Source organism: Castor canadensis, chromosome 15 (genome assembly GCF_047511655.1).
Source record: "Castor canadensis chromosome 15, mCasCan1.hap1v2, whole genome shotgun sequence".
Taxonomy (NCBI): domain Eukaryota; kingdom Metazoa; phylum Chordata; class Mammalia; order Rodentia; family Castoridae; genus Castor; species Castor canadensis.
The window spans coordinates 28,381,580-28,399,713 of NC_133400.1; the positions used below are offsets into that span (position 1 = coordinate 28,381,580).

Sequence of the window (18,134 nt, forward strand, 5' to 3'; positions counted from 1 at the left end):
TTCCCCAAAACCAGCAAGGCTGTCTTTAAAATTTAGAGGCTGCACTTATAAGAATGTGACTAAAGTATATAGGTAGGAACATGATGCAAGGACTCAGCTGGAAATAGCTTTTCAACAGAGAACACATTCTATACCAGCAAAGAGTGGAAGTAAATGACATTCCTATTACTGCAGGGACCAGGGTACGATTCCCTCCAGAGAGTGGGTAACCAAGAGAATCCAATCCTTAGACAGAAGAGCCAGGCGCTGGTGGCTCGTCACTGTAATTCTAGCTACTTGGGAGGCTGAGAATGGGAAGATAGAGGAGGACACTTGGACAAATAGTTTGTGAGACTCCATCTCCATAATAATCAGAGCAAAATGGACTGGAAGTATGGCTCAAGCAGTACAGTGCCTGCTTTGTAAGTGTAAAGCTCTGACTTCAAACTGCACTTCCTCCTAACCCCTCCCAAAAAAGAAACCAAAAATAACTCTTTAAAAAGAGTTATTTCCATAAAATTCTATTGATCTTATAAGTTATGCTAGTTTCTGAAAAGGACCAAAAAAGGAGACATTTAAGAACCCAAGTTCTGGTGGCACACCCTTGAGGCAAGAGGATGGGGAGTTCCAGGCCAGCGTGGGCTACATAGCAAGATCCTGTATCAAACAAAACAACAACAAAACAAGATGCTATGGCTCTTCTCAGATATTACAAAGATAAGACACTGTTGGACTGATTCAGATGAAAGGTTTTCTGACAGGCCTACTAGTAGTATTGGTAATTATGTCACTGAAGCACCTCCTTGAAATTTTAAAGTGTTACATTTTAACACTCCCCCCTCCCCCGCCACCCAATACTAGAATTTGAACTCAGTGCCTCTCACTTGCTGGATGGGTACTCTACCACTTGAGCCATACTCCCAGTGTTTTTTGCTTCAGTTATTTTTCAGATAGGGTCTCAAGTTTTTGTGCCTGGGTTGGCATCAGACCATGATCCTCCAGGTAGCTGGGACTACAGCCATGCACACTCAGCTTTTTGGTTGAGATGGGGTCTCACTAACATTTTGCCAGGGCAAACCACAAACCACAATCCTTCCACATCTCTGCTTCCTGAGTAGCTGGGATTATGGATGTGAGCCACTGCACTGGGCCCACATGTAACAAAGTCTTTACTAATTTTATTTAAAAATTCCATTCAGTTTTAAAACCTAAATGCTGCATAAGTCTAGAGAAAGTGAAAGTCCCTCTAGCTAAACCCATTCAATTTAAAAATGTATTGGTATCTGCTTCCACACTTATTATGCACTTACAAATTAGTTTTTTCATAACTCTGATGATGATATAAATGCTATTCTGTGATTTGCTTTTTTAAACTTAATACCACAACTTTCTATATATAGAACTACCTAATTCCATTTAAAGGCTGTATGGAAATCCATACTCTGGCAGCTGGGCATGATGGCATATCTGTAATCCCAGCTACTCAGTAGGAACAGGCCTGGACAAAGGTAACAAGACCATAGCTCAAAAAACAAACAAAAACCCAAAGGGGCTGGAGCATGGCTCAAGTGATAGAGCACTTGCCTAGCATGTACCAGGTCCTGAGTTTAATCCCCAGCACTGCAAAAATAAAAACAAAAGAAATCCATTCTGGTTTATCATAGTTTCTTATGCACAATGCTATAAAAATCTGTGGCTAAACCAAGTAACACTTTGGGGATGATGGAAATAAGTGGTCCAAGATCCAATACAAGGGAACTTTTTTGGGGAATGCTTCATCCCCTGAGAAAGTGCTCTCCAATTCCAAAATGCTTCCCCACAGAGGTGAGGGCCCAGGACTGTACACCACACTGCCAGAGCAGAAGGGATGCCACTAGTTTCTCTAATGTTTCAGAGTCTTTCCACACTATTAGTGTGGAAGGAGGGATGGGACACAAGACTCAAATAATAGATTCAATCTAACCAGACACATTGAATTAGGGAAGGCGCAGCTGAGGAAAGGAGATGAATCAGTGATATCAAAAATCACTGAAAATGATTTGGGAATGTAAAGGTGAGTTTAAAATCCCAGAAAACAAATCTAAAAGGGGAAAGACTAGGGGAATCTTGTAACATTAGATACAATTAACAAGATATAGATAATTAACAAGAAACAATGTTGAGGGTGCCTGTAAAGAAGCCAGTTTGTTGGATCTCAATTCCTAAACTTTATTCTGCCTGAAAAACTTTTTACTAAGTCTTATATAATTGGAATATAGAGTAAGTAACTTATACAGATTTCTTAGTACAATTTTAAGGTGATTAGAAGACATACCATACATGTAGGAATTTTTTAAAATCTAAGTTTGGAAGTGTTTCCAAACTGAATTCAAGTGCATTTGGGTCAATTGCTTCCAAAAAGAGTCATTTTCCTTAAATGACCCAGAAAATGATGCCAACTATAAATCTGTCAGAGAAGGAAGTAGAATTTTGGGGGGCTGCTTTGTTTTTGAGAGTGTTTTAACCATGTTGCTCTGGCTGGCACTGAACTCCTGGGCTCAAGTGATCCTCTTGCCTCAGCCTCCCAAGAAGCCAGGATTACAAGTACATATCACCAGTCTTGGCAAAATGGAGTTTAAAAAGTTCTTGGGGCTGGTGGAATGGCTCAAGTGGTAGAGCACCTATCTAGAAAGCTCAAGGCCCTGTGTTTCCCTGCCAGTACTACAAAAAACAAAAAACAAAAACAAAAACTACCAAACCAAAAAGATCAAAGAAATAAAACTTCTCAAATACTTTATAACCAAATACTATTTTTGTTTTAAAGAATGAGCTGTGAAAACCAGGTGTAAAGAAGAGGTTATTTAGGAAAATGCATAGCTGCTTATCTGGAAATGGTAGCTACTTATGATACCCTTTCTCTCTCCCTTCCTCCCTCCCTCCCTTTCCTTTCCTTCTTTCTCTTCCTCTCTCCCCTTCCCTCTCCCTCTTTCTTTCTTTCATCTGAGACAGTATCTTGTTATGTAGCCCAGGCTGTCCTTGAACTGCCTCCTGAGTGCTGGGATTTTAGGTGTGCACAACTACTGAACTCTCATAATACTTTTCATATAAAGAATTCATGACTGTCAATGGGATGATAAGTCTAAACAACATTTTAGACAACTTTATCTCACTAAAGAAGATTATATGTGTCCCATTTTCACTGTCCATTGTTTTAAGACAGTGATAGCTTACAGCTTTTGCACAGGATACCAGAGTTCACCTACAGTACAGCACATGAGGTTCACAGTCATAGACCTGGGTGCAAGTCCTGGCCTGGCATTATTTACTGTTATGTATCCTAATTAACCTGACTGTTGACACACTTTAAAAAATGGTGATTGTAACAGTTCTTACCTCGTAATATAGCTCCAGCATAGCCAGAATCTACATTTCTAAGATGTGGCCCAAGCCTCTGTTCTCTTAAAAGTTCCCAGGTGATTTTGATGGCAGCCAGGTCTGGAAATCTCTGTGAAAGTATCCACCACAGAACCTGGCACAGCAAGTAGAACCTACAGACTATATGAAGGGACAAACTGAAATACTAAAGGGAGATCCTTATAGGGTCAAAAATATACCCCCCTTTCCAGAAAAATGGAACTACCTTTGAATGTAGTCCTTTGAAGATGTCAGCCAAAATAACCATTAAAAAACATTATCCATTAGTGAGATGTACAACACATATCAACAAAATTAAAAAAATAGACCATATACACATATGAAAATGTCATCATGAAGCCTATTATGTTTGTAAATTAATAAATAGTAAAAAATAGCTCCATATATTTCCCACCAGATCCACCCCAGGAAGCATCACCTGCTTATGGATATCATCCAGGGTTGAACGGCTGAATGGAAATGAGGAACACTAGTGATTACGGGATGGCAGCACATCTGTAATACCTGTATGATTCACCTCAACTTGGAAGACTTCTCAGCATTAGTTCATGAAATCAGTTGGGGAAGGGAGGAGCTAGCCACAGAATTTAAATATATACAACCTTTGTAGTGCTGGAGTTCAAACTCAAGGTCTCCAGCACGCTAGTCAAGTACTCTACCAGTGAGCCACACCCCCAGCCTCGTTTCTCTCTTTTTAAAGAAAGACTATTCTCTCCATTTCTGTATCATTTATGATTTTTACATTTCTATTTTTCCAAATTCCTTTTAGAAAAAAAGTAAATCAAACTTGCAGTCTGTAAATTTTGTGTTAAAGCAATGAGTTTCTGGTACTTTCTATCAATACAAAACAGGCCTCTACCCTCACAGACAGCTAACCACATAGGCATCCGGCCAGCTGGTCTAACTCTTTCTAACAAATGGTCCAGGAATCAATGATTCATCTCTTTAAATATTTGCTTCATCCAGTCATTAAGCACATCAGCAACAGACAGGACTTTCTTTTCCCTGAAAAGAAGACTTCAGGATTATGCTACCAAGGAGGTTTAAATAAATGATTGTAAGAAAGAAAAACAAGACGCTGTGCATAAAATTTCTATTGCTGTAACCTGTACCTCATGGTTCCAAAACAGTGTTATAAGATGCAGTATTCTTTCTAACCCTCACCCCACAATCCACCCAAGGCTAAATCAAACAGCATAAATGGCAACAATATATTATAGACTGGAAATGATTTTTCTCTCATTAGAAAATGTTTTCAGATTTTCCCTAAGACAGTGAGTGTGTTGAGGAGAGAAGGGAAAGGCTATGAAATATAACCAGCCTTCCATATTTATGGGTTCAGCATTCATAGATTCCACTGATTGTAGATTAAAATATTTGAAAACGGCCAGATATTAGGAGGTAGAGATTGGGAGGACTGCAGTTCAAGGAAAGTATGGGCAAAAAGTTCTCAAGACCCCATCTCAACCAACAGCTGGGCATGGTGGCAAGAACCTGTCATTCTAGCTACATGGGAGATGTAAGTGGGAAGATGGTGTCCAGGCCCACTCTGGCAAAAACTCGAGACCCTGTTCAAAATGTAACTAAAGTAAAAGGGGCTTGGGGTGTAGTTCAAGTGGTAGAGTTTCTGCCTAACAAGAATGAGTCCCTAAGTTCAAACCCCAATACTACACACATACACCCTGAAAAAACTGGAAAAACAAAAAATAAAACCACTGTGTTTGTACTGAACATATGCAGACATCTTTTGGGTCACTATTCCCCAAACAATACAGTATAACATGTAATTACACAGCATTTACCTTTCATTAGTATTATAAGTAATGTAGATATGGTTTAAAGCACAGGGGAGGATGTGTGTTAAGGTTCTATGCAAATATTATACCATTTTATATAAGACACTTGTGCATCCATGGGTTTGGGGATTTGCAGGAGTCTTGGAACCAGTCCCCCTGGAATACTGAGTGATAGTTGGATTAGGGTGGAATTTCACTTTTCCCACCAAGTGAAAGGTAGCCTTCATAGTGTTTTTACCTGTCACTTAGATGTTCAAAGTTACCTATCTGCAGCAGCACCAAGCACTTGAGGTGAATTTACATAGGGTACTATTACTCCCTAGATCGTAAACTTTGAGTAGTCTAGGAGAAGCATGGGATGACTGATACTTCTCTTATTCACTGAGGTTGGTTTAAGAAAGTATACCTTTGGGGAAAACTAGATTATTTCTGTGGTTGAATTGGTAGCGAAAGAGTATCTGGAAAAAACTTCCCCCTAAAATGTTGAGAGTTTTTTAATCTACTAGCAGTGATATTTGAAGTTAGAAACTTAAGGTAGAAAGAATAAGGTGAAGGAGCTGGAGGTATGGTTCAAGTGGTAGAGTGCTTACGTAGCAAGCATGAGAAGAGGCCCTAAATTCAAACCCACTACCAACAAAACAAAACTTAATGCTTGGGAAAAAAAAAAAGGGATATGGTGAAACTTTATGACAGAAAGATTACAGAACACAGTACTGAAATGAAACAGTACAAAGGAGAAAAGACAAATCCTTTTATGTCTTAAAAACATGTATTAAAATATAAAATTTAGGAGCCAGAAGCATATCTCAACTGGTAGAATGCCTGCTTAGCAAGCACAAGGCCCCTTAGTTCAAAACCTCAGTACTAGTAGCCAGGCACCAGTGGCTCATGACTGTAGTCCTAGCTAATTGGGAGGCTAAAATCAGGAGGCCTGAGGTTTGAGGACAGTCTGGGCAAATAGTTCAAGAGACCCCATCTTCAAAATAACCAGAGTGAAATGGACTGGAAGTGTGGCTCAAGCAATAAGAGTGCCTGCTTTGCAAGTACAAAGCCCTGAGTTCAAACCCCAGACCCATCAAAAAATAAAACAACAAAAAACCCCAGTACTGCCAAAAAAATTAAATAAATAAAATTAAAATTAGGCCTGTGATAGAGCAAAGAATGTCCAGAAGCAAGTAACTGTAAAAAAAGCAGCAAGCGGTAAATAATCTCTGAAGCCTCAGGATTAAAAAATCTGCCTTGCACCCGAAAAGGAAATACCAAGGAAGAACTGAGGTAAGTTGCTAATGACAGCTGCAGTAAATGGAGAAAAACAGATGCAATATTCCATACTATTTGAGTTTTTCCCCTAGGAGATCAAATAACAGGAAGTCCTATAGCTGTGTTTTACAAAAATACTCAAATCCAAAGGGAAAAGACTTTTCTACTGAAAAAACTCTGTGTTAAGCAAAGGAAGTATGTAAACAGAATGAGTGTCAATGCTTTCCTTAATGACATCTACTTAAAATGCTGTCTAAAAAACACCCAACTGTATACTCAATTGGATACCCAATAGGTAGTCAATAAATGTTTTTATTCTAAGTATTTTTACTGTAAAATCTATAAAAATAGAAAAGTGCTTCCAAAATACTTACCACTTAAAAAAATTGAGCTGGGTGCCAATGGCTCGCACCTATAATCTTGGCTACTCTGGAGGCAGACATCAGGAGGACTGTGATTCAAGACTAGTGGGCAAAAAACAAGACTCTACCTCAAAAATTCCAAACATATAAAAGGGCTGGTGGAGGGGCTCAGGTGGTAGAGTGCTTGTCCAGCGAGTGTGAGGCCTTGGGTTCAAACCATAGTACTGCCAAAAAAAAAAAAAAAAAATTGAGATGTCACCATCCAAGTCCAAGGCTTTCATACCAGGCACTGAGCAAAGATGAAAAAAATGCTCTTGGCAAAGAGAGATGAAATTAGGGATGAAGGATGGCAATGGACAATAGACTTGGCTCCCTAACCAAAGCTTATGGGAAAAGCATGAAGTCAACAAGAAGGAGGCCACTGGTCCCATCAAATTTCCAGGAACTTAGTAACACTGAAGCAACCCTTAGTATTAGCAAAAGAGAACAGAGGACTTTTATTTGCATTGCAATATACTCATTTCTCAAATTATATGCTAAAATATTGTGGAACAAATATCCCTATTCACACAGTGAAAGGCTAATGAAAAGTTTATAAATTTTAAGAAGTTGAAGCTAAATAGTATTTTTCTGCCACTAGGGTTTGAACTCAGGGTCTTTCTGGGCAGTTGTTTTACCGATTGATTCACTTCACCAGCCCAAATTTTTATTTATTTATTTTTTTTGTGGGTAGCACTGGGAATTAGTAAGTCTTGTCCTTACTAACCAAGCACTCTAATACTTGAGCTGCACTCCTAGTCCCTCTTTCTTCTTCTTTTTTTTTTTTTTTTTTTGGTGGGACTGGAGTTTGAAACTCAGGGCTTCCCACTTGCAAAGCAGGCACTCTACCACTTGAGCCACACCTCCAGTCCAAAGCTAAATAGTAATTCTAATGAAAAGGGAAAAGAAAAATTAAAAAACAAGGAATCACAATGGAAAACCAAGATCATTTTGGAGATAACATGGATGATATACCCCAAATTAAGCACCCTTCCTAAATATTGTAGGAATCCCTATTCTGTATGTGACATGTGAGAAGCCTTGCCTGGTACCTGGTTGATCAGAACACTGTACCTGAGGGGAAAAATGGCTTTAGTTTTGGGTTACAGATACTATGTCTTAGTAATCCCTAATCATTCACTTGGTAGATTGTTAATAAGTAAGTAGCTCTTAGCATATGTGAGAATGAATAACTATGCAGCAGTAAGAACTGAAAAAAAGGAGCTGCATTTCCCATGAGGCAGAGCAGGGTGGGTGCCATAACTTGAGAATCACTGCATTAAGTGAACAAAGGAGAGGAAATTTAATTCTTCAGGTAGAAGGAGCAAAAAACCAAAAAACAAAAAACCTAACACTAAAACATTAAGCTATGAGGCAGTAATATACTTGCTGAGTAAGGAATTTCAAACCTTCTATTTGAGATATATAGGATCCAAGAAATTATGCCTGGAAACTGTAATTTCAAGCAGTGAGAAAGCTACATGTTGAGTTCAATCCTTCACAAATTTAGGGCATGCACTAATTCCATGCTTAGTTCTCAAAAGCTCAGAAACAAAGGGAAATATTCTCCTAGAGCCCACCACTGTTTACAAGGTAAGTTTACCTGATTTAACCTGTATATACCACACTTACCTATAGTTACTGTTTTTACATATGTAACTAGCAACTACTCCCTTTGGAACAGATACTGAGAGAAAAATGTAACAATTTTGCACTTTTTTTATAGTTATAAAGGTTGGCAAGAAAATTACTTCAAAAACTGGCTTACTAAACAGATAAAACAAAGGGAAAATATTCATTCTTTTGCACTCTAAAAAACTTGTAAAAGTTTCCTTCTAATGGTGGTGGTCTAAGTTTTTGGCATTCACTACTTCCTGACTATTGTGTTTTTCAAAATTTTCTAATTTTGGATACCATGTGGTGGTTATTGACTTTCCACTTACTTTTAGAATCCTTTACAAGGATTCTACCACAAAATACAGAACATGAATTCCTAGTGATTTTTCCAAACTATACAGATTTTAGATATCAATGAAAGTTGTATTTTAAAAGACGCAAAGTAATTTCCCTCTTCATTATAACAAATTACTTAGGGAAGATATATGCCATCCTTGATAGGATGAATGAAGCTAATGAGCTGTAACAGATTATTGTAAATGCACTTTAGTAAGTTAACACAATGTCTTTTGATAAACTCTTGCCAAAACACTTCAGAGTTGTGGTTTTCTTTCCTAGTCACTATAGATTAACACATTATTACACAAAATGCTAAATTTTTCTTTCCTCTTAACACTTGCTAAGTTAAGTTATTTTGCTGACAAAGCAGAAAAAGCCCACAAAGAGTATGCTGGAATGCTTCCTATGATCGATAGCTTAAAAATATCACTGAGTACAGAAAAAGTGAAGGGCCTGTAAAGACAGCATAATGCAGGGCAGACATAAGCAGTAGGTCAGGACACCATCCTGGGAAATCAGGAAGCTCATAAAATCACTACAGTGATTTAAAAAAAAAATCCATGGAATATAAGATTAGAAAAACAGGAAATTCAAATTAGCTTAAAAATTGAAAATAGCCAGGTGCAGGTGACTCACGCCTGTAATCCTAGCTACTCAGGAGGCAGAGATCAGGAGGATCACAGTTCTAAGCCAGCCCAGGCAAAAATAGGGCTGGTGGAGTGGCTCAAGGTGAAGGCCCTGAGTTCAAACCCCAGTACTGCAAAAAAAAAAAAAAAAAAAAAGGCAAATAAATCTCCCAATTTTTGGGAAACCAACAGTAAAGTGTCACACCTGGACACAAATATTTTATAACCTCAAAATAAGAAGGATCTACAATGCAAGATATCATTCCAGGAAATGCAAACCCTACATAGGTGAAAAACTAAGAGAAACCTTATAGAAGAGAAATTTAAAAGCAAACAGTGGGCCTATACTTTGAGGCTAACACAATGAGGTATAATATTTCACAGCAGGAAGAAGACCATCTAACTTATAAATCACAACTGAGGGAGGAAACATATTCACTACCTGTAGACACCCAACAGCCATGAATACATATATGAAAAAGAGGGAGGGGGCTTACAATAGTGAGATCAAATTACTTGGAGGAAAATTGCAGCTGTCAGGGGAAAACTTCCTGAAGGAAAAGATTATAATATAGTATTAACTCCTGCTAGCACCATCAAAAGTTCATAGTAAATTAAACGTCAGGGAACAAAAACTGGAAATCTCTGCACCCGCATGGAAGCAGGGTTTGAAATCATGGGTTTAGATTCCCTTAGGACCTTAGAAACTACAAAGCTTGAAGCTTTTAGTACAATATGACTCCCAACACTCTATAGGTGATCAACAACTGTATTAATGCAAATCTCTTACATCTATATACTGCTTTACAGTTTAGAAAGTGCTTTCACTTCGATTCCTCACCAGCAACTCGTTTGGTAGTAGAATTACAGTCTTAGGTTCGTGCCCAGCGTTGGTTATTTTACAGAAGGAATTCAAGGAGTTAGGACAGCAGATGGTGGGCGAGGGGCCTGGAAAACTGAAAAACTCTACTCCGTCAATAATAGACACTTCCAACCCTTAAAAGTTTAAAGTCCACCACTCCAGGGAGAGCAACCTCACTCAGACAACTATACAACTACACACTCAGCACACCAGCTCTGCCTCGGTCTTCCTGCCTAAAAACAGGGAAAGTGAGGCAAACGGGCTCCAACTCCCCTCCCCCCCCGCCCCCCAAGCTCGGGCTTCCCTATGGATGGGACTGTCTCCTTCCCAGAACCGTCCAGAAATCCCCTCTCCCCAAGGTCCTTATCCAATTTTTAGCTCAGGCCTCCGGAGCAGGAGAATCCGCTAGGTCTGGCTGCCACCTCCGAACCCTCTCTCACGGTGGCGTCTCTCGACCCCAAGACGTTTCTAAATCTACCTGCAGGAGGTCAGCTTCCCACCGAATTCGCAAACTCCACAAAGGGAAACCCTCCCGAGGCGTCCTTTTTCTCTCCCCCTTCTGCCCCAAGCACCTCCGAGGTACATCCCTCAATCTCAGAAGCGCCCACCCACCCCCATACACACCCCCCCGGAGATACCTGCCTCTCACCTGGGCTCCGTTAGCCGCAGCCTCCTCGGAAGGGTGACCCCAAGAGCCTCCTCCAGGCAAGATTCCCCCGAAAAGGGGAACACCCTCTTCCAGGAAGCTCTTCAGGCGCCTTCAGCGCGGGCCTTGGTGGATGGTGGAGAACCTCCCGGCTGTTTCCCGGGTTCTGCCCAACGCCACCCTCTCCCAGGCCCCTTCCAGGAGCCTGCCTCGGCCCCAGTCCGGTCTCTCCGCCCCAGGTTCTAGCGGCAGTTCCCCTCCCTCACAGGCGTCCCCGGCCCTCCGACTCCCTCCCACTCCGCGTCCAGGGGACTTCCCCGAGCAGCACGGTCGGGCTGCAGCACTGACTTTCTCTAGCTCCCAGGCCCACCAGAGGGAGGGGACAGCGACAGCGGTGCGACTCCTTTGTGACAGGTCCAAGAGAGCGGTAAAGATGGACGCTAGGCCACGGCGCTGCCATTACGCGCAGGGCCCACCCCCGCTTCGTACAGCCCGGGCCCTCCCTCAGTCCCCTAGGAAACGCCCCTTCCTCGGTGGCAAACCCTCTCCCTGACAGCCAATAATCTCTTAGGGATGGTACCACGTGACACTGAGGCCCGGCCCGTCCCCCAGGAATGAACTGGCCAGTCCCCTTGCTAAAGGGTGAATGGCCCAATGAAGTCTCTCCGGTTGGGTTTTGGGGCACAGGATTTACATCTGGCTCCGGGGAAGGAAGAGCGCTGTTGATTGGGTTACGTCGCCGGAAGTGGGGCGGAACTTTGTTGTGGCGGTGAGGAACAGGAAGCCCTGAAGGGTCAAAAGGAATACAAAAGCAAAGGCTATTTTCTGCTTTCTCCCTTTTTTCCTTCTTTTTATTTTCTTTTTTCTCCCTCCCTCCCTCTCTCTCTTTTTATTTTTTAAAGCGAGAGCGGCCTTTGCGGCGGCAGTTTGGGGTGGGCGCCGACGAGGTGAGGGACTCTCGATCCCGCACTCTGGTAGGTGAATGCGGCCTGGGTCCTGGACAGGCGGCGAAACCTGGGCTTCTTCGCCGAGGAGACGCTAACTACGGCTGGTGTTAGGGTTAGGGCGAGGGCCAGGTCTGTTTTAAGGCCGTGCAGTCTCTCAGTGTCCTAACTTGCCTGGACCCGGAGTTTGCTGGGCCCAGTCTGAGCGGAGCGAAGGGAGCTTGCGGAAAGACATATGGGTCGGGGTGGGAGGTTCCCTGATGCTTTCTAGGCGAACCCAGCACTGCCGGGCCTCTGGCCCACTTCCTCCACTCTTCTGCTTCATGGGGGCATCCCGGCCTCAAGTGAGGAGCCGGTTGTGCCCTAGAGGTCTTGGAGCCGTTCCAGGCTGCTCAAGAGATGTGGGGACCCCTCGTTGGTTCTGGTTGAATCCCAGAATGTAGTTGCAGGATGGGAAAGACATTTATCATATACCACTTGTGTGTACCACTTGCGGTGCTAAATGCATTTTCTAATAGAAAACAAGCCAGCATGTCTGTTTTGCAGAAAGAGCTAAGACCTTAGAGAATTGGGAGCTTAGAGCTTAGAGAACAAAGACCGAGAGTTGAGGCGTCTTGTTTGAGAGGGGTGTCCTTAGGAATCTCAGTCCACATGCAGACTATTCCTTCATAGCCATGGTTCTTAAACGTTAGCGGAAACAAGATCTTCTGTGGCCATTAATTTTAAATTGAAGATTCTTGTACCTCCCACCCACAGGTAGTCAGATTGAGTTGTCAGAAATGGGACCCAGGAAGCCAAATGTGAGCCTGTTGGTCAGAATTTCCAGTGACTTCTTGTGTACCAACTGTGAGCAAGTTTTGTCTGTTCTTAAGTTGGTTTATTGATGTGTCCACAGGGACATCATGACATGGTTTGGTGGTCACTGCTTCCCAAATCTTTGAAATTAGTGTGTAGATTCCTCTTTGATAAGAGATAATGAGATAAAGACAGCTTTTCTATATTTTAAGTACAGCCTGAGATGAACTGTGAACAGTTGTAAGGGTCTAAGAGTAGAGACTGTTATCCTTCTCAACTTAAGTCTTAAGAGGGAGAAATTCTTCATAGTTTTAAGAAAGGAAGACTTATGTGAAGACCATTTACCTGATTATCAGTCTTCACTTTCAGCTTCCAAGAATCTTGATGTTTGGTTAGGGTCAAGCTGCTGCTTCAGAAATGGAAAAGCACCTCTCTGGTAAATGAAGAAAGTGCATGGTTCAGCTGTAGTCTCAATCGTAGTGTAATATGCTTTTGACATAGCTAAACTAAGCATTTTCTTTCTTTTCTTTTGCCATACTGGGGCTTGAACTCAGGGCCTACACTTTGAGCACTGCACCAACCCTTTTTTGTGATTTTTTTTTTTTTTTTCGAGATAGGGTCTCCCGAACTATTTGCCCAAGCTGGCTTTGAACCACGATCCTCCTGACCTCTACCTCCTGAGTAGCTAGGATTACAGGCGTGAGCCACTGGCGTCCTCCTTAGCATACTTCACTCTTAAATATGATCTCTTTTGCTGCTTACTATAGAACGTGTTTTAAAGATTGTTTTGTCTTTGCCTTCTGCTTTTTCACTAGGGTGTCCCCAACTATGACTGATGTTTGTGCAGTTTGTTTGCCATTAGACTTTTTGGCTCTTGGATTAGTGTCTTTCATGAGTTCTATAAAATTCATAGCCATTCTATATTAATATGTTGCTTTTTCCTCATTGTTTCTTCTTTTTTCCTTACTGAACTGATTTTCACTGTATCTTTGTCTCTATGTTGCACAGAGTGTTCAAGACTACCCTTGACACCCAAGTGCTGGGATTACAGCCACAGGCCACCATCCCAGCCTCAATAATTTCTTCATTAATTATTTCTTATTCAATTTGTTATTAAACTCATCCACTGACTTCTTAAATTCAGTTATTGCAGTTTTTAGTTCCTGAAATTCTGTTTAGTCTTGTCACTCTTTTACAGTTTCTTTTTCTTTGCTATTAATTTCAAGGCTTGATTTTTTTTTTAAATGTGGTTAGCATAGTTGTTGTGTAATTCATATATTTAATTCCACAGTTTGAATTCCCTTTAGGTCTTCTTCTATTGTGCACTATTCCTGCTGTTTTCCTTCCCATTTCCCCTTTACCGTGATGGTGTAGTTCTTTGGGGTATCAGATTAAGGTGGAGAGGAAGGTGGTTATCAGACTACACACCCTACATGGACTCCTGGCTTTTGAACCTTTTTTTTTTTTTAATCTTTTCCTGTGTGCTGGGAAATCAAACCCCAGGGCCTTGCAAATGCTAGGCAAGTTCTCCAGCACTGAGCTACATTTCCAACCCTTCAGGCTCCTGGCTTTTACTTTTACTTAGGTTGTACCAAAATTTTAACTTTCAGGTTAGAAAAATCTGTAGTATGAAATCCACTTTGAATCTTGTGCTTAATTTCTATTATTCACCTTCTAGATTTTATCCAAATTCTTATTCTATCTTACTCACTTTTCAGTTTAATAAGTATTTAAACTTTTTTCCAGCTCTTTTTTTTTTTTTTTGTAGATTTATAGGATTGGTCTCAATTCTACTTTTTCCAGAAATGAAAGCCCTTCCCCCTTCATTTTGACTTTGGAATGTGAAATTTGTGATTTCCAGCACTCTTAAAGATGATTTTTCTTCATGAAACTTCTACTACTTTTTGCTATGCATGTCACAGCTGCAGTTAGAATTCAGCTTTATCTGGTCTTCATTTTCTGAACTCCTTAGTGCTTAACTTCTACACCTCTTACAGGATTAACTGTTCTGCTTTTCCTTAAATTACTTATATACCAACCTTATATCTTACTGAATGCAGGTTCCTCATTTTCTAAAAAGTTCCTTTTTAAAAAAGTAGAGTGCCTGTTTAGTAACTACCACTGTGTCTTATAAAGATTTGCTTAAAAAACAAAAAACAAAACCCCACCAACTATCTGGGGATGCAGCTCAGTGTAGAGCACCTGCCTACCATGCCTAAGGCCCGGGATTTGATCCCCAGCACCACAAAAAACAAAACAACAAAAACTTCCCCAAACTCGAGTTTGTTAATGTTGTGTCAGTAGTGTAATGCAAAACCTTTTTTTTTGTTGTTGTTCCTATTTGGTCTTAGAGTAGAACTGCAAGAGGTGAGGTGGTAGGGAAGATGGGGTATAATTTGATGTGTGGATAGAGTTCTAAAGCCAGCCCAGATGGGCTAGTTTCGTTTAAAACTAGTTTAAAATGAAAGGTACCTCTGAAATTTTTTAGTGAGGCACCATGTTAGATGGAGTAATACCAGCACTGAAAAGTTCCGACATGGCCAGATTTTCTTCCAGCTTTGGAAAAAAACTGCTGTTTTTCTTTCTGTGAACCCCAGAGGAAGTTATTGGTTTGCATTTATTTGTCACAGTGCCCACAAATACACAAACTAGTGTTAGAACCAGACATTGTGAGGGGATTGCTCATATTCTGAGAGATACATGGGAACTTGGGGGAACTGATCAGCAAAGGGAGCCAGTATTTAAATTACTTCTCTTCAGGCAATTAGATGAATTTAGAGTAAATGCACATATGAAGAGATCGTGTTCTTGGGTTATAGAAAGATAGGCATACATATAAATAAATATATATTATATATTTAAGTTGTGTTTCTTTGATGCTTAAATGATTGCTACAAATTGCTTTTTATAATATCTTAAATACAGGCTAATTTGCTTATGCTGTAGTCTAATTTTAGAATGTTTTAGCCTCCTTTGCTACTGTTTTTCCTTCAGTACTGGGGCTTGACTCAGGGCTACACCTTGAGACACTCTACCAGCCCTTTTTTGTGATGGGTTTTTTTTAAAACAGGATCTCGTGGACTGTTTGCCTGGGATTGGCTTCAAACTGTGATCTTCCTGATCTCTGCCTACTGAGTAGCTAGAATTGCAGGCATGAACTACCAGGGCCTGGCTGCTGCTGTAGTATATTAAGTAAGCTTCAGTGTTAGAAGGTTGACTTTGTCTAGTAACTACTTCATCTAGTCATAAATACTATGAAAGTACTCTGTTAGTAGTTTTCATTCTCTGAAGAACTTTTTAATATAGGAAAAGTCATTTTCATCTAAATTACTATTTCTTGATAGACATGTCTTCTAAACAGAAAATCATCATTTTTTGGAGTATAGTCGGGTTAGCCAGAAGGCAGATTCCTCTTGGTTGCTATCTTGCATTTTGAAGTACAGGGTGACTTAATATCAGAGTAAAAACACTGGAAAACAGTCAACTATATATTTACTGACAAGAGGAAATGGATTGGCCAATTGTTTTTGCTACCCTAAGTGAAGCTTTAGAACACCATAGCACAGAGATCTGATTCCTTTGGTGTATCCTTTACATGTGCAGTCACTCTAATTTTAGAATTAAAAGGGTATGGTGGCTAAAGATATAAACACTTAAGTAGTCTGCCATTCCAAAATTCAATTCCATAGGAAACCAGATCTCGTTAACTTACATCTTGGCACTAGCTAAGTGGAATAATTTTCAATTCAGGGTTAGCAGTTATTTTGGGGGCAGCAATGTAATCTTTGCATTTTAAACTTGCAGACTATGCTGCATAAGACATTGAACCTATTAGGTCCCATCAACAGTCTCCAGTGTAAACACAGTGGTGCAGTATTTTAACAGTTTGCCTTGAAATACAAGAACTTTGTTTTTGAGGCTGTCAGATTTGAAAAACATGTTCTTTAAAAATTTTATTTTATTTGTTTTTTTGAGACAGTGTCTTGCCGTCCGGCGCAGGTTGCCTCAAGATCCTTCCAGCCTCCTGAGTGCGGGGATTATAGGCATGTACCACCATACCTGGCACCATGTTCTTTATTTGTGCCAGTTTGAAACTTTTAAGTATGGACAAAGTAGTTTGGTCTGATCTTGGTTTACCACAAAACTCCTATTTGAAGAACATAAATAATCCTTTTAAAAATAATGTTGGGACTGAGCATATAGCTTAGTGGTAGAGCACTTGCATGGCATGGGTTTGATAACTCAGCACCACAAAACAAAAACAAAATAAGACAACATAGTAATGTTTGGTTTATAATTAAATTTGAGTCACGTTGAAAATAAGCTTTTATGAGTAAGTTGGCTGCATTTACCCTTTCTGAAATTGAACGCAGAATCAGGTTCGATAGTTCACGTCTGTAATCCCAGCTACTTGTTTAATGGCCAGCATTCTTTATAATTTACATTGGACAGTATTAGAATGTGAAGGCATTGCTCCCTGCTTACATTCTTCAGATCCTTCTAATGGTTAGTTTATTTCATAAATATTCAGGAGATCTGGAGAATTGTGGTTCAAGGGCAACCCTGGCAAAATACTATTGAGATCCCATCTCAACAAAAAAGCTGAGTGTGATAGTGTGTGTCTGTCATCCCAGCTACATGGAAAGGGTAAATAGGAAGAACTTGGTCCAGGCTGGCCTGGGCAAAAAACTCGAAATCAATCCTATCTGAAAAATAACTACAGCAAAAAAGGCTAGAGGCATGGCTTAAGTGATGGAGTAAGCATAATGCCCTGAGTTAAAACCCAGGTACCGTGCCCTTCCCTCCCCCCCAAAAAATTGAACAAAGTAAGGACAAAATAAGCATTCCCAATGTAAATCCTTAGCATTCCTACATTGCTGTTGATAGTTAGCTCTCCATAACCTTGGGATGTTTTTTGTTTGTTTTTTACTTTATCTTTAATTATTTTAGTAAACAAAAGTAAAGAAGAGACTTGTGTAAATTTTGCTAAGCCAAAAGAATTAGAAGTCAGTGCAATCTAATTTTCTAGCTTCTCTGTTTCCAGAAGGGATAAGTGGTAGGTACCTATCACTTTCTTCTTGCAGAATAAATAGCCAGTGAATGTTGGAATCATCACAGAAACATGCATTGTGCAGCAATGCTAATTTCTCAACATAAGTATTTTGAATCAGTTCAGATTAAGGTGGAGAGAGAAAAGAAGGAAGAAAACAAATGGAAAGTAGCAAGAGTTATTCTTGAAAGATGGCCTTAATTATACAGTGAAGTCATTTCATTTTTGGCCCTTTGTTTCCTACTGCACAAATTATATAGCGTTTGGATTGAAGCCTCGGCAAATACTTGTTTAATGGCCACCATGCTCTGTAACTTACACTGGACACATATGCATGTGAGGGCATTTCTCCCTACTCACATTTTTCAAATCCTTTTAATGGTTAGTTATTCAGTAAACATTTGT

The 18,134-nt window shown here is 40.3% G+C and overlaps 2 protein-coding genes across 6 annotated transcripts in view; one reads left to right on the plus strand and one right to left on the minus strand.

Moving 5' to 3' along the window:
* The window catches only part of Rspry1 (ring finger and SPRY domain containing 1), a 42,470-nt gene extending 31,084 nt beyond the window's left edge, over window positions 1–11,386 (minus strand). The window contains exons 1-2 of one of the 3 annotated variants that reach the window (XM_074055950.1): window positions 6,824–7,034; window positions 3,352–3,513 (exon numbers count right to left, since the gene is read on the minus strand). The gene's annotated coding sequence lies outside the window, so the exon portion shown is untranslated. Of the gene's footprint in view, window positions 1–3,351; window positions 3,514–6,823; window positions 7,035–11,288 lie in introns of those variants that run through there. The other 2 variants (XM_074055951.1, XM_020164629.2) reach the window with 2 other exon arrangements.
* Window positions 11,387–11,688: 302 nt separating this feature from the next.
* Psme3ip1 (proteasome activator subunit 3 interacting protein 1) overlaps window positions 11,689–18,134 on the plus strand; it is a 38,006-nt gene continuing 31,560 nt past the window's right edge. For 2 of the 3 annotated variants that reach the window (XM_020164625.2, XM_020164627.2), the window contains exon 1: window positions 11,690–11,914. The gene's annotated coding sequence lies outside the window, so the exon portion shown is untranslated. Of the gene's footprint in view, window positions 11,915–18,134 lie in introns of all 3 variants that reach the window. The other variant, XM_074055952.1, reaches the window with a different exon arrangement.